General features: G+C 39.0%; 1 protein-coding gene across 3 annotated transcripts in view; it reads right to left on the bottom strand.

Annotated features, from left to right (window-relative positions):
- supt5h (SPT5 homolog, DSIF elongation factor subunit) overlaps positions 1 to 623 on the bottom strand; it is a 33,075-nt gene extending 32,452 nt beyond the window's left edge. Inside the window, exon 1 of one of the 3 annotated variants that reach the window (XM_062552357.1) lies at positions 473 to 623. The gene's annotated coding sequence lies outside the window, so the exon portion shown is untranslated. The remainder of the gene's footprint in view (positions 1 to 472) is intronic. The other 2 variants (XM_062552359.1, XM_062552358.1) reach the window with 2 other exon arrangements.
- Between the last annotated feature and the right edge of the window lie 15,016 nt (positions 624 to 15,639).

Genomic DNA, 15,639 nt, shown 5'->3' with positions numbered 1-15,639 from the left:
ACCTACGAAATACGAACATTATGATATACATTTCAGAATCAACATAAGACCGCCAACATGGTATCCCTGTCGGTCGTGATCACGTGATTGACTACAACATATCCCAGGTATCAACTCAGTTCCGCACAATAGGGTTTTGAAAATATCAATGCTAACACAAGACAGATACCCTAGCTGTCTGGTTTCCCAACGTTACCAGTTCCACCACGAATGCAGTTAATTCTACTGATGAAGCGTTATAATTTCATATTGCATAAACACGAGCAAGTGAGCTAACAAACCAATAACCTCGCAAACATCAGGCTAAATGTTAAGGCAAGAACGAATAGTTAGCTAATGGTAAGTTCGCTAACAATAACTTGCCAATCGCAAGTTAAACTGTTTGTATCTACCACAGATAAGGTACCTAGGTGACGTTAAATTATATATTTAAGTCATCTTAATATCTTATAATTGTTGTATAGGGTCTTACCTGTTAAAGTAGACAGCACTTCGTTAGTAATAAAATAAGTTAATGTCGATTCCACAGCTTAACGAAATCACACTCACTGGAGAGCTGCTGCATACGTTCTTCTTCTTCAACTTCTTCTTGAGGTATACTGGCGGATTAGGCACCATTCAGCGCATTACTGCCACCTACAGAATACATAAGGTTACTTCAGTTTATTACACGACCTTGGCCTTTGGAATTACAGTGCCCTCCAAAAGAACGCATGCTTAAAGTTAAATATAAAATCATCTTTTGGAAATGTATCTTAATGCCTTAAATGAAACAATGAGTAACTATTCAACCTTTAAGGACATCAATTTTCTTTGTGAATGAATAATGTATTGTTAAAAAATAAATGTTTTCCTTAAAATACAGGGGGTCATAAGTAGGCTATTGGAATGCACATGTTAAATTCCCATAGGGGATTTTTATTTTTATTTTTAAAGGCCAGTTATTTCATGGATCCAGGACACTATGCACCCTGATAAAGTCCCCTTTGGAATTCAAATAACCCATGTCAACATTATACCCTTAACATACTAAGAGTAAAGCATGCTTTACTGTTGGCTAATTAGCTGGTTTGAATTGCATTGAGCTCAATGAGAATGAAATCAGCTAATTTGCTAACAGCTAATAACTGACATAAAGCATGCTTTACTCTTAGTATGTTAAGGGTAAAATGTTGACATGGGTTATTTGAATTCCAAAGGCCAAGGGGAAGAAGTTCCAAGCCCGCAAGTAAGTTCACTCACTTATTAGCGAGGTTAACGAGGTATGTTGAGCTCAAAGCCAGGATATGCTGTGACACGAAAGTGGTTCTGTTTTAGCGTCGCGATATCACCATGGTATCTTATGCTCACAACTAAACCTGGTCATAGTTTTTATACAATTATGCAAAATATTTACACTTAGTAGTGGTAGAGACACACATACATACACTCATACACGCAGAATCGCATATAGCATTAGCCTATATTATGTGTGCATGTATTTGTGTCTGTAGCTGTTTAGTTTATCCCCTCCTTTCATGTGTTTATGTAGTGGGCTCCATCAACTGTCCAGGGTGAAGTCGGTCTGTACTGATTGCACTACCTTCTACTTGATGATGTCTGGTAGCCGTGGCTACTGCCCTCAACCTGGTGTAAGTGTTTGTGTGTTTTGAATGTAATTTTTTTGTTCCATAGTGAGGGCTGTAGGGTACGTTATTGAGCATGCTCTAATTTGTTTGTCATATATGTGCTATTTAATGCATTACTCCAGAAAGTAATCATGATTATTACAGTTACTTAAAATAGTCCTCTTTATTAGAAGATTTTAAAAGCAAGTTTCTTTGAAAACAGAACAAAAACTTGCTCTGGAACAGTTCATACAAAAGAAGTTTAATTCACCAACTAGCCCGCTCGTGGCAATTGCGTGAGTCATTTGAACAATGCCCATTGATCACGCCTCTTGTGCAGTAGAAACAAAGCGCAGCCTCCCCAGACTAATGTTCAATCTTAAAAGATTGAGCTTAGTATGGTGAAAACCAGACTACCTCTTTGTAGGCTATTATAAAAAACACCCGACTGGTGAATGGTGGTGTATATGTTGTACACATCTGCATTACTTCTAAAGCCCAATTCACACCAAAGAAGAGTTGCAGCGGTGTGAATTAGAGGTTGCATGGAGTTGCAAGCTGTTGCAAGCCGTCTCAAAGCATTCAACATTCATGACTAGTTCACGCATAGACATAGCGATTAGGTGAACTCATGGAGGTATTAGTCAGGTAGAACTTTGTGGAATTTGGGCATAAGTGTGACATAAGGTACTAATGCAATTTTTTTGCATAAATTGATAGTTTAGGGGGTGTCCTTTCAGAATCTGATGGGTGCCGCTCCGGCACCCTTGAGCATTTTCTTTAAAATGACATCATCTGCCACACCCCTTTTTTATCATAGAAAGTCGTCTAAATATACATTAACATATAAACCCATCATGTATGGTATCAAATTAAAGCTCTTCTCATGCAGGAATCAGCACATGCATAAAAATCATTAGTTAAGTTAGAACTGGAATGTTTCATCTTTAAACTGTCTACCTTCACACTATCAACTCTCTGTAAACAATGCAAACACCATGTTTACCCTAGCTACACCTTAGTAACCATATCTACATTATCTATCTATTTTTGCATTTTCATGCACTGGTAATTCCTTGGAATTGCATTTCTAGTTATTATAGTGCATGAAAATGCACTATACTGTTCTTCCAAAATCTTCTTATTATTCTACTTCTTCTAACGCACGCAAATCAGCTAGAACCGTTTAACGTAGAAACTTCATTCAAACTGCGTTACGTAGGTCTTACTTACGACATGTGTGCTATGACTTTTCAACTTTGTAACTTTTATACTTTTTAAACTATTAGTTAAAAACTATTACAATTTCCCCCATAGACTTAACATTGCTCATTATGACATCACGGCAGCAATTAGAATGTTACGCCAGGTGGCCAGTCCAGGTGCAGCAGCTCCCTCTCTCTCTCTCAGGCTACATACACTGGCTCTCTTAAAGGGATAATCCGGAGTGAAATGCACTTTAGATCAATTTTTCGGAGTATTGGGAGTACATACGTTGAGTTGACACCAAAATCATGTCATTCGGATGTATTTTGAGAAAGTTCGAGTTCACCGTTTTTAGCCAAAACTCGTTAGCCTGGAAGTGACCGGGGCACGTCCTTTCGCTACAAAACGCTATTTTTATACCTCTTCTACTGTTCCAAACAACACTACACTTACGTGGTAGTGAGTAGAGGGTCCCTAAAGCCAAACCGAAGTATCCCCACGTCTTTATGTGGTCGGATAGAGAGTCCAGAATGAATTTAATCGAGTCAGTACCTTCCGGAAATGTCGCTGTGGCAGCTGCGCAACGCTTCCACAACACTTTACTAACATTTCCGGAAAGGTACTGACTCGATTAAATTCATTCTGGACTCTCTATCCGACCACATAAAGACGTGAGGATACTTCGGTTTGGCTTTAGGGACCCTCTACTCACTACCACGTAAGTGTAGCGTTGTTTGGAACAGTAGAAGAGGTATAAAAATAGCGTTTTGTAGTGGCGAAAGGACCTGCCCCGGTCACTTACAGGCTAACGAGTTTTGGCTAAAAACGGTGAACTCGAACTTTCTCAAAATACATCCGAATGACATGATTTTGGTGTCAACTCAACGTATGTACTCCCAATAGTCCGAAAAATTGATCTAAAGTGAATTTCACTCCGGATTATCCCTTTAAGACTAGCCAGTTAAATTGATTACACCTGTATCTGTATCCACTACTCTCAGTAGAGAGCTGTGTCTTTCCAGTCTACAAGAATATAAGGCACATTCCATCCAACTTTCTATCCATTCATCTTCTTCAGACCATTCACTCATCCACCCATTAAACTGTCTATCAACATCTATTAAACAATCTGCCTATCAACATCCATTAAACTCTCTGTCTATCAACATTAATTATCTACATTCAACTTTTAAATGATTTACTCTGTCTCAGGCTTTAAGCATAAACACTCTGGCTCTCTTAAGACTAGCCAGTTAAATTGATTACACATGTATCAACTACTCTCAGAGAGCTGTATCAGTGTCTCTCTTAACAAGAATATAAGGCACATTCCATCCAACCTTCTATCCATCCATTCATCTTCTTCAGACCATTCACTCATCCACCCATTAAACTGTCTATCAATATCTATTAAACAATCTGTCTATCAACATCCATTAAACATTCTGTCTATCAACATTAATTAGACTATCTACATACAACTTTCAAAGTATTTACTGTGGGTGCCTCTCAAGCAGCGTTTATATGTCCTCCCTCGCTCCTCGCTCCTCAATGATCTACATAAAGAAAGATAGAAGAAGGGCTAGACTATCCCATTGTTGCCGCTCCATCATTCTTTATGTAGATCAGTGAGGATCGAGGAGCGAGAGAGGACGCGTAAACGCTATATGAGAGGCACCTTCTGTCTCAGGCTTTAAGCATACAATCTCATTAAGACTACAGATCCTGTTTCACTACTTCCTCTGTCCACAACTGTTTCAAAATAAAGGCCCTCACTGCAATAATACACTATTAAATCATTTAACCATTGTAACTACTCAACTATTTAACTGTTCAACCATTCCAACTGTCAGTTATCAACTATGCCTCCAGTCAACTACACGAAACCTCCATGTACCTAGCAACCAACATACCAACCATTAAAATTAAGCGTTTATGACCGTTTCCATAGCAACCAACATGATAATGCTGCAGTAACTTCTTGTTTCCTGATAGTGGCCACCATGGATACCCTAGCAACAAATGTTTCAAAATAAAAGTCCTCACTAGCAAGTTAGCTAGTTAGCATGGTTAGCATTGTGAGCATAGTTAGCATTTTTAGCATAACTGCAAAAAACATCAACTAAGTTAGCTAATCAACCTGGTTAGCATTGTTAGCAATTTTAGCATTGTTAGCATAGTTAGCGTTTTTAACATTATTGCTAGAAATCATCAGTTAAGTTAGCTAATCAACCTGGTTAGCATTGTTAGTTTAAGTTAGCATTGTTACCATAGTTAGCATTGCTAGCATAGTTAGCAATTTTAGCACAATTGCTAGAAATCATTAGCTAAGTTAGCGAATCAACCTGGTTAGCACTGTGAGCATAGTTAGCATAGTTAACATTTTTACCATTACTGCATCAAATCAGTAGCTAAGTTAACCAATCAACCTGGTTATCATTGTTACCATAGTTAACATTTTAACATGAATAGAAATCATTAGTTAAGTTAGAACTGGAATGTTTCAGCTTTAAACTGTCTACCTTCACACTATCAACTCTCTGTAAACTATGCAACCACCATGTTTAACCTAGCTACACCTTAGTAACCATATCTACATTATCTATCTATTTTTGCATTTCATGCACTGGTAATTCCTTGGAATTGCATTTCTAGTTAAACTTCTTCTTCTAACGCTCGCAATTCAGCTTCAACCGTTTAACGTAGAAACTTCATTCAAACTTTGTTGCGTAGGTCTTGCTTATGCCATATGTGCTTTGTATTTTTCAACTTTGTAACTTTTATACTTTTTAAACTATTAGTTTAAAACTATTACCATTTCCCCCATAGACTTAACATTGCTCATTATGACATCACGGCAGCAATTAGAATGTTACGCCAGGTGGCCAGTCCAGGTGCAGCAGCTCTCTCTCTCTCTCTCAGGCTTAAATTGATTACACCTGTATCAACTGTCAGTTTCTCTGGCTTTAAGCATACAATCTCTCTGAAGACTACACATATCCTGTTAAACTGTTTCCTCTGTCCACAACTGTTTCAAAATAAAAGTCCTCACTGCAATAATACACTATTAAATCATTTAACCATTGAAACTACTCAACTATCTAACCTTTCAACCATTCCAACTGTCAGTTATCTTCAACTATGCCTCCAGTCAACTACATGAGACCTCCATGTACCTAGCAACCAACATAGCAACCATTAAAGTTAAGCGTTTATGACCGTTTCCATAGCAACCAACATGATTTTACTATAGTAACTTCTTTATTCCTGATAGTGGCAGCCATGGATACCCTATAAACAAATGTTTCAAAATAGAAGTCCTCAGTAGCAAGTTAGCTAGTTAGCATGGTTAGCATAATTAGCATTGTTAGCATTTTTAGCATAGCTGCTAGAAATGATTAGCTAAGTTAGCTAATCAACCTAGTTAGCATTGTTAACATAATTAGCATTGTTAGCATAGTTAGCAGTGTTAGCATTTTTAGCATAACTGCTAGAAATCATCAACTAAGTCAGCTAATCAACCTGGTTAGCATTGTTAGCATGGTTAGCATTGTTAGCATAGTTAGCATTTTAAACATTACTGTTAGAAATCATTTGCTAAGTTAGCTAATCAACCTGGTTAGCATTGTTAACATAGTCAGCAGTGCTAACATTGTTAGCATTTTTACCATAACTGCTAGAAATCATTAGCTAAGTTAACCAATCGACCTGGTTATCATTCTTAGCATATTTAACATCTGTTTACAGCATCTGTTTCTAACATTTGTTAGAAATCATTAGTTAGGTTAAAACTGGAATGTTTAAGCTTTAAACTGTCTACCTTCACACTATCAGCTTTCTTTAAACTACGCAACCACCATGTTTACCCTAGCTACACCTTAGTAACTATATCTACATTATCTATCTATACATTTTTTTTTGCATTTTCATGCACTGGTAATTCCTTGGAATTGCATTTCTAGTTCTTCTTCTAACGCACGCAATTTAGCTTCAACCGCTTAACATAGAAACTCCATTCAAATTTTGTCACGTAGGTCTTACTTACGCGATGTGGGCTTTGTATTTTTCAACTTTGTAACTTTTATACTTTTTAAACTATTAGTTAAAAACTATTACAATTTCCCCCATAGACTTAACATTGCTCATTATGACACCACGGCAGCAATTAGAATCTTACGCCAGGTGGCCGGCCACCTGGGCACCAACTGTCAGTTTCTCTGGCTTTAAGCATACAGTCTCTCAGAAGACTACATATCCTGTTAACTGTTTCCTCTGTCCACAACTGTTTCAAAATAAAAGTCCTCACTGCAATAATACACTATTAAATCATTTAACCATTGAAACTACTCAACTGAGGCCTTGAGACGAAGAACCATATAAGTCCATATTTTCACATTTTGAATAATAACATTTTCTTAATTTGGGCTGTGAACATTATATTATACATTTTTATTTTACTTGAAGATAGACAACAAAAGCCTCCCAATTCTAATGAGATACCATGTTTCAGTGTGAATCTTACAAATAAACAGTAAGAGTAATTTACATTTATGGAATGTGGAAGAACGGTATATGTCCAGATGATGTGGAATAACAGTATAAGTCCAATTCATCATATCACTTTAAACCACTGGAGGTCTAATTCCTTTAGCTATATTTATTTATTTATTTATAAATAAATATATATATATATATATATATATATATATATATAATATATAAATATGTATATAAAATGATCTATAGAATGTAATACATATATAGTTTTAATACAGTAACAGAGCCTTAAAAAAGCATTTCTTTCTTTCATTTTTTTTTATTTAACACCGACCTCGCTTAGAGAGAGCATAAATAATCACCCCATTCATTCATTTCATAAAAATAAATAAATAAATAAAAAAATAAAAATAAATAAATAAATGCATAAATAAACAAATACCTATTTCTATTATAAAACATACTATAATACATACAAGATAAAACTACTATAATGATTAACTTTATACAATATACATGTGCAGGCCATGTGCAGGTTATGGTAGAGTATATTGTGTATGTTGTATATATCGTATATTGATGAACTATATACAATACACAATATACTCTACCATAACCTGCACATGGCCTACACATACTAGTACTACACATACTAGGCCTACTCTTCACACTGTAGGTTTTCATAAAACGCTTGGGCCTCCGCTGGCATGTAGGCGAGCATGGTCATGAGGTCACGGTGCTTCTCCTTCTTGACAGGCAGAGGGTCCTCGTACGCTCGAGCGTATGAAGTGGAAAACAAAGGAGCTCGAGGTGGTTGGTTTTTCCTCTGTTTGGTTATTAGCCAAGTGTTCCATCCCTCATAGTGGCTGTGGCTGGATTTTGTGTGCACACACCATGGATCAGCAGCTGAAATCATGATCCAATAAGAAATTCAATTAGGATTCATCCTTCACACACATATCCCCAACACTTTTTATCTCAGAAACCCAATTCTTTAGTTTTTTACCTGTCACTTTCAGCCACATCATGGATGTTATTAGGAAGCCAGATGGACGCTTCAGTGTGGCATCAGGGAGTTGCCTGAAGTCTGCACATTTCATTTCCATGGTGTTGAAAGGATGCTGCTGCCTGGCTCCACGGATCATATCAGTGACATCGCTGGGAGTGTAGAGGGTGGACACCTTCCGCCTCTTCTCAAGCGTGGCAAAAGAACGGTCGCAGGGGAGGAAGGAGTGACCTGATACCATAAACTTTTGCTCTATTTGGCTAAAGTAACCTCTGGATATCAGAAGGGCGAGAAGGTTTAGAACCCTCCAGTTGTTATTCTGCCCACAACATCTGTCACTATACATGATCAGCTTCCGTTCCTTTGCCTGGACAAGGGGAGCAAAAGATGTTTCAGCCCACTTCAACAGACAGCTTGCCACCTCGATGGAACCTCTGTGAGCGATGCCCTCATGCCAGAGGCACATTGTCGGAGGATTGTCAGTGCCCATCTCCTGGATACAGAGGTTGTAGTTGGCCAGCTGCCGTTGATAGTACACGTTGGAGTGTGTCAGGTTTGGTGTGTACACTACCCCCTGCATGTCGATGCAAATGACATGGCAGTCATCATTGGCTTTGGCCCACTCTGTGTCAGCCTGCAACTGAGTGTACGCCTTTTCAGCTTTCCGATGGTGAAGCTCACTCTCGGCTGCAATCGTTGACCTTTCTCCATCTGATGTAGCAGCTGTTAATTTTGAGAAAAAGGCGTCACATTTTGCACAAGTGTCACTTCTTGGCTGCCCAAAACGGAGGTTCTGCTGCTTGAAGATGTCCCTATAGAGCCAGAACTTTGCAGTGGATGTTGGATTGTTTTCCTTGTACAGGCGGTACATGCGGAGCAGGTTTAAATCGGGGCTCAGGTACTCCCTCTCCACATCTCCCTTCATCCGGGAGTAGTGATTTGGTTGGCGTGGGAAGCTCAGGATATGCTCTCTTATCCCCTCTCTTACTGGAGTAGGAATGCTATGAGGCCTAAAAAAATAAACACAACTCATGAACAAGGAAAATATATTAAACTATACTGGTCTGTTTTGCACATTTGATTGTTTCTGTGACAATAAATGTATAATTCTAACATAGTTGATTTCCTCTCAACTATAGGATTTTGTTTTCATATACAGTCATTAAGATCAACATGTTGTAATGATACAAAGAATAATCATACACAGGGTGACAGGGTGGCGGCAGTAAGTTGAATCCTAACCATTACCGTATGTGCACACTGCCACTGTCAAGAGTGAAATCAGCCGGCGACCATTCACTTTCAATGGGCACTGGCGTTAAGGGTAGCAAGGCGTCTGATGCCCTATAATGCCAGCGTCCATTGAATGTGAATGGTCGCTAGCTGCTCTTAACGTTCATGATGGTGGCGGTGTATGCGCACCATTAGACCAGAGAATGTTGTGGGGCAACTGATTCTGACATGATGCAGCATAGCAGTACAAGCAGGACAAGAGTAGGAAGTCCTTCCATTTTTTTTTTACATAGACTAGGCTTGGATAATAACTTACCTGTTCTTATGCTTTCCTCTTAAGTCCTCTAATGGAGACCTGACTTCAGCTACCTGCTCTGTTTCCTCACTCTGACTGCCTAACTTTTCTTGAATAACCTTTTCAAAGATAAGTAACTTTAAGTAAATATGCTATTGACAATGTATCTCATTAAAATCATGCATGAAATAAAAAGTTAAACAGACAATACTAGGGTATATTAAACTTGCCTGTAGGCGACTGTTAGTCAGTTGAAAGACTGACATAAATGTCAGTTTACAGACACTAAGTCTTTGGCCTCCTTGTTGGACATGGTACATAAAGGTGTACCTCCTCTTAGGAATCTCAGTGTCAGGCCCACGTGGTCGCCTGCGACTCACCTTGTGCTAGAAGTAAAAATAGAGTAAAAAGACATGAAGTGAAAAGACATTTACCAGGCTAGCTGTTGTGTAGAGCTGTCAAGTTAAAGTCATTAAGTATGTGAATGCTTTGTTGTTTGGTTAGGAGAATGCATAAGTCACTTTTTAGGGCTTATGTTATGCCTACATGATGCTCATGCCCATCATCCTGCATCTATCCTCACAAAATCATCAGTGATCAGGCACATGTGCAGTCTTAGTGAATTGAAGGCATACAGTAGCCTAGGCCTACAGTATGTGTACAGTAAGAGTACAGGGCCGCTCAGCCTCATCTAAATATGACGGGAAAGTGCATCAAATAATACTATATTACATTAGCCTACTATTCCAACTAGAACATGCTAAAAGTGTTCAATTGCATGGCTAGTTCGTTCAGCAAAAAGGTTTTGCCCATCATCTGTCGTGATTTCGCACTCTTAATACATTGCTGTGATGACACACACAAAAAAAAAACATAGACCTGGGCAGAGTGGGCTGATTAAAAGCTGATAAGCTAGATGTTTATTGGACAAACGCCACACAATCGTCATTTCCAGGGAAGCTGGGCTTCTCTGGGAGTGAATGGGACAGTGGGATGGCCCACTGACCTTCTGCGTGATGATTGGAGGAACTGCATAGTGGCTGGACTCTTTTTGATTGACAGCATGAGTCGCGATTGGAGCAGAAGAGTTTCAAGTTCAGGGATGCATTATCGTTCGTGTTGGCAGGTGAAGTCGGGAGGCAAGGCAAGTTGCAGCTCAAATTCTCATATTTTGGAGCAATACAGTACGTTTCTATTCACTTTTTTTACATATCCTACTGTAATTAAAACCTTAATATGGAGTTACAGAGTTAGTGACTTGCTTTTGTTTCAGTTGTAAGTTGTAGCCAGATAGCTCACTATAACTTATAGCGTCCCCAAAGAGCAGCAACCTGTCCTAAAGACTTAGCTTGGGCAAATTCACTTGTTATTTCATGGGCCTACAATGTGTTATGTTGCATTGCATATTGTTGACATGATACGGTCATGAATCGCTGAGTTAGCCTACCTGCTCCAAACCAGAAAGAATAATAGCCTGTTGCCTCTCATAGGAGACCGCATAAAACTCCGTGAAGAGCTGTAGTTTTCTTTGCTCTGTTAGGCTTGAGCACAGTCTTGAACACGTCTCCTTGCACACCTTGCCCTTAACAGAAACAAAGTCACGTTAACGTTTTTAGTTTTAAACAGCCTTATTAAAGTCACTAGCTAGAATATACAGCTTACACAAATGAATTGTTATTACAATGTTAGCTGCTAACCTACGTGACGCAGCTAGGCTGGCGTTGGAGAGACATAAACACACCTAAAACGTTTCGATTGATTTCTCCGTAATTATAATGACTAGATACATGCTTTAAACATCTCCTGAATCCTCATTTTCTCGGATTTCATTCTGACCCACTCATGATTTGATACATTAAACAGACTGAGTTGTATGAACTGTATTAGACGAACAGTACACGCCCCTCTAACTGTAACCGCTAACGTTAGATAGATACTTTGTACATGTACGGTTCTTCCACTCACCTCTTTCGGTGGACTTTTTCCTTGTTTTTGTACTCCTTTTCGGTTAACGTATGGTTTCCCAGCGTCCCTTAAGGTCTTCCTGGCTCTGTCCTTCCATTCGGTTAAATGGACTTTCCTTTTTTTGCCGATATTTTGCCTTCGTATGTCTGCGGCGGATACTGATGCAGCCGGCGTCTCCATTTTTGGCAGTGGACATAAACGTTTTTTCCGCGTGAGACTATTTTAACTTTTAAATAACAAAGTTTTGGTCGCGCGACCACCGCCCAAACTGCTTATGTATACAAAGTGGCACTAATACATCCATGTTACATGGTTATCTCATTTTTTTTTTTTTTGGACTTATATGGTTGTTCGTCGCATGGACACAACTATTGAACTGTTCAACCATTTCAACTAGCTAGTTAGCATGGTTAGCATAGTTAGCATTTTTAGCATAACTGCAAAAAATCATCAACTAAGTCAGCTAATCAACCTGGTTAGCATTATTAACAAATTTAGCATTGTTAGCATAGTTAGCATTTTTAGCATTACTGCTAGAAATCATTGGTTAAGTTAGCTAATCAACCTGGTTAGCATTGTTAGTAAAGTTATCATTGCTAGCATAATTAGCATTTTTAGCGTAACTGCTAGAAATCATTACCTAAGTTAGCTAATCAACATTTTAACATGAATAGAAATCACTAGTTAAGTTAGAGCTGGAATGTTTCATCTTTAAACTGTCTACCTTCACACTATCAACTCTCTGTAAACTATGCAACCACCATGTTTACCCTAGCTACACCTTAGCAACCATATCTACATTATCTATCTATTTTTGCATTTTCATGCACTGGTAATTCCTTGGAATTGCATTTCTAGTTGCTTTCTGTTGTTGTTCCACATTTTTACATATTACTAGCAGAGATCCATTTCTCAATTTCTTAGCGCTTCTTACCTCCCCAATATCTTTTTGAAGAGACTTAGTTGAATGGACTCCACTCATCAAAATTAGTCCCCTCTTGCACTAGTTCAGCGTTTCTCAAACTGTGGGGCGCGCCGGAATTTTAATTGCCGCGGAAACAAAAAAACCCGTCTATGTTCGAGACGAGCGCAGTAAAATTGGCTTGGCTATCTGTCCGACGACACAATTGCTGTTCTGCGATCTCGAAGAACAACTGCTTGACAAACGCAAACACCCATGTTTTGCCTTGCAAGTGGACAAGGCCACCCAGTTACAGAGGTGGTTTAGTTATTGCTTATGTCCGCTTTGTTAACTTGACAGCGGGCGAAGATATTCTATTCTGCGAGTATGCCAAAAGTAGGCCCACTGCAGATGAACTATTCAACATTGATCTCAACAATTAGTCTACCTGGCAGAACATGACATCAAATGGGAAAACTGTGAGGGACTTTGCTCGGTTGGCGCACAGACGATAGCAGGTAAAAGAAATGCTATCGTCGTGATAAAGAGGGTAGTGCCCGATGCGCAACAGACGGAATGTTTCATTCAGGGAAGCGCTCGCGTCAAGGCTTGACCTGAATAAGATTTTGAACGAGGTTGTGATAGTGTTGAACTTCATTTATAACACAATGGTAGCATATAGTTGGCCCTTTTGCTGTATTATTGGAAATCAGTTTTTTTTTTGAAGCAAGGATTGACACCTTGTCAATGACAAAAAACTGACTTTATTGGTCATTGATTTAGATTTTTATTTTCTCTATTTTTGAACTGATATTTATCTTTAGTAGCCTAACTGTTATTTGTTAGGCCTACTGATGTAGGCCCTATATTTAGCAAGTGACGTTATAAATATGACAATTTTGAGCTTGACCTATACTTTCTATAGAGCGATGATGGACAGGTCAGGTGGGGCTCGAGAAAGCCCCCTTGATCAAAGTGGGGAATGAAAGAAAAAGTTTGAGAACCACTGCACTAGTTTGATAAATACTTTGATCTCATCTTCACTCCGTTTCACCGTTTTAATTTCTTTGTCAATGTCACTACTCTCAGATTCGCCTCTATCTTTATTTTTGCGTTTTTTGTTATTGACTAATTTCCACTCTTCTTCGAAACTCCCGCGTCCAAGATCCATTTCCCCATTCTCACTTCCTGAATCATCACTTCCTAACCAGAGACGGTTTATAAAGCTATATAGTAACTATACGATCTTTGTCCTAACCCTTGACCACTCACAGCCCAGTTGTTGCCAACCGCCTGAAGCTCACTACGCTCCTTTCCTCCAGATGTCGCCATACCGTCAGCATAGAGAGCCGAAGTCCCGCCCTTCTACTTCCGGTCTATGGGACCTATTTTACGATTTTTAATGCACGGGAGTCAATGGAGAGATAACAATTATTTTTTGGTCCCGTTCGAGTTGGACCGTGCATTTCACATATGATGTGTGGGAATTTAAAAGATAATTTTTCACATGAATAAAGTTCTGTTTTTCGTTAGACTTTAAAAGTTATGTAAGTTTTGTGCGAATCCCTTCAGTGGACTACATGTCTCGTCTCAAACGATGCACGTCACCAACTAGCAAATAAGAGGCTGGCTAGTTAGCTAGGTATTATGCTAGTTAACGGTTACATCTTGCTGCCAGCTAAGTCACTTAACAGTAGTGTTTGTACAGTCTATGAATGAAATACAACTTATCTGATGTGTTTAATCCTCTGACTCATGATATTTTCATCGGCAAGGGGGAAGCTCAAATAAGACCTGTTGCTGTCGCCCGTGGCTATGAATTGGTCTAACGTCACTAACGCGACTGATGTGTTTGTAGTCGTTGGAAACACGATCTTTCACATTGTTGTAATTCACTAGTTACGACATACTTTTCAAATGTCTTTACATGAAAAATTGTCATTAAAATTGACAAACATCATATGGGTAATTCAAGGCACAAGACGATCGGGACCAGAAAATAATTTATTTTTCTCCATTGACTGCCATTAAAAAAAAATCCAAAGATAGGTCCCATGGAGGCAAACGGAAGGGGCAGGACTTCGGCTCTCTATAGGGAGGGAAAGTGAAAACCAGCGCCCCAAGTGGTTGCGTTCCTATCGAAGAGCAGCTAATGTTAAGTCCCATAAACCGACTTTTCAAAAAAATACTACGCAGCTATTCCAGCGATCTTATCCACCAAAAATATTTTTCAGTCTTCATACTGTAATAATCTACTAACTATCAGACCCTATTTCGCCTTAATAAAAAAAAACGTAATTGCTCGTTTCATTTCATAAATGGACTACAACTTCAAGTGACGTGACACCCTTCCACGACGTTACTCGCCTAGCATGGTTTGTTTATTAGCCTGTTAGCTAGTTGGTTAGTTAGTAGACAATCAGACTTACTGCCAGCTCTTGTGTGAGTAGGAGCACAACACAAGTTGTCCCAACATAAAGGTAATTACCACGCGGTTTACATCGCTCTCTGTTATTACAAAAATATGTAAAGCCAGTTCAGCAAATTGCCGTTTTGATCAGTTGGAGATGAAGCGCCCAAACTGGTGACGTCAAATGCTACTGTAGCTAGTACTGTAGTTCGTTATCACCATGTTACAAACAAACTCAAAACAATTAAACTGATCCTAAAAAATAAAGTATGACCACTAGAAGCAATAGAGCTGACCTAAATGCATAGCATATTGAGGGCATTTAACTAAGTTCCCATCATGGGCCGAGATGTATTTTTTCTAAAAGAAAATCCCATCCCCTCCCGCTAGCCTCTAGGAACGCAACCGCTAGATGGCGATGAGATTACTTTCCCTCCCTATTGCATTCATGGCAACAGACTCCGTTGTTCCCCCTCCCTCGTGCTATTTGGATTCCCGGAAGTGATTCCGGATGAAATA

The sequence above is a fragment of the Sardina pilchardus genome, chromosome 13 (genome assembly GCF_963854185.1).
Source record: "Sardina pilchardus chromosome 13, fSarPil1.1, whole genome shotgun sequence".
In the NCBI taxonomy this organism is placed as follows: domain Eukaryota; kingdom Metazoa; phylum Chordata; class Actinopteri; order Clupeiformes; family Clupeidae; genus Sardina; species Sardina pilchardus.
The sequence above is the reverse complement of the archived record's forward strand: the minus strand, read 5'-3'. Positions and strand labels throughout refer to the sequence as shown.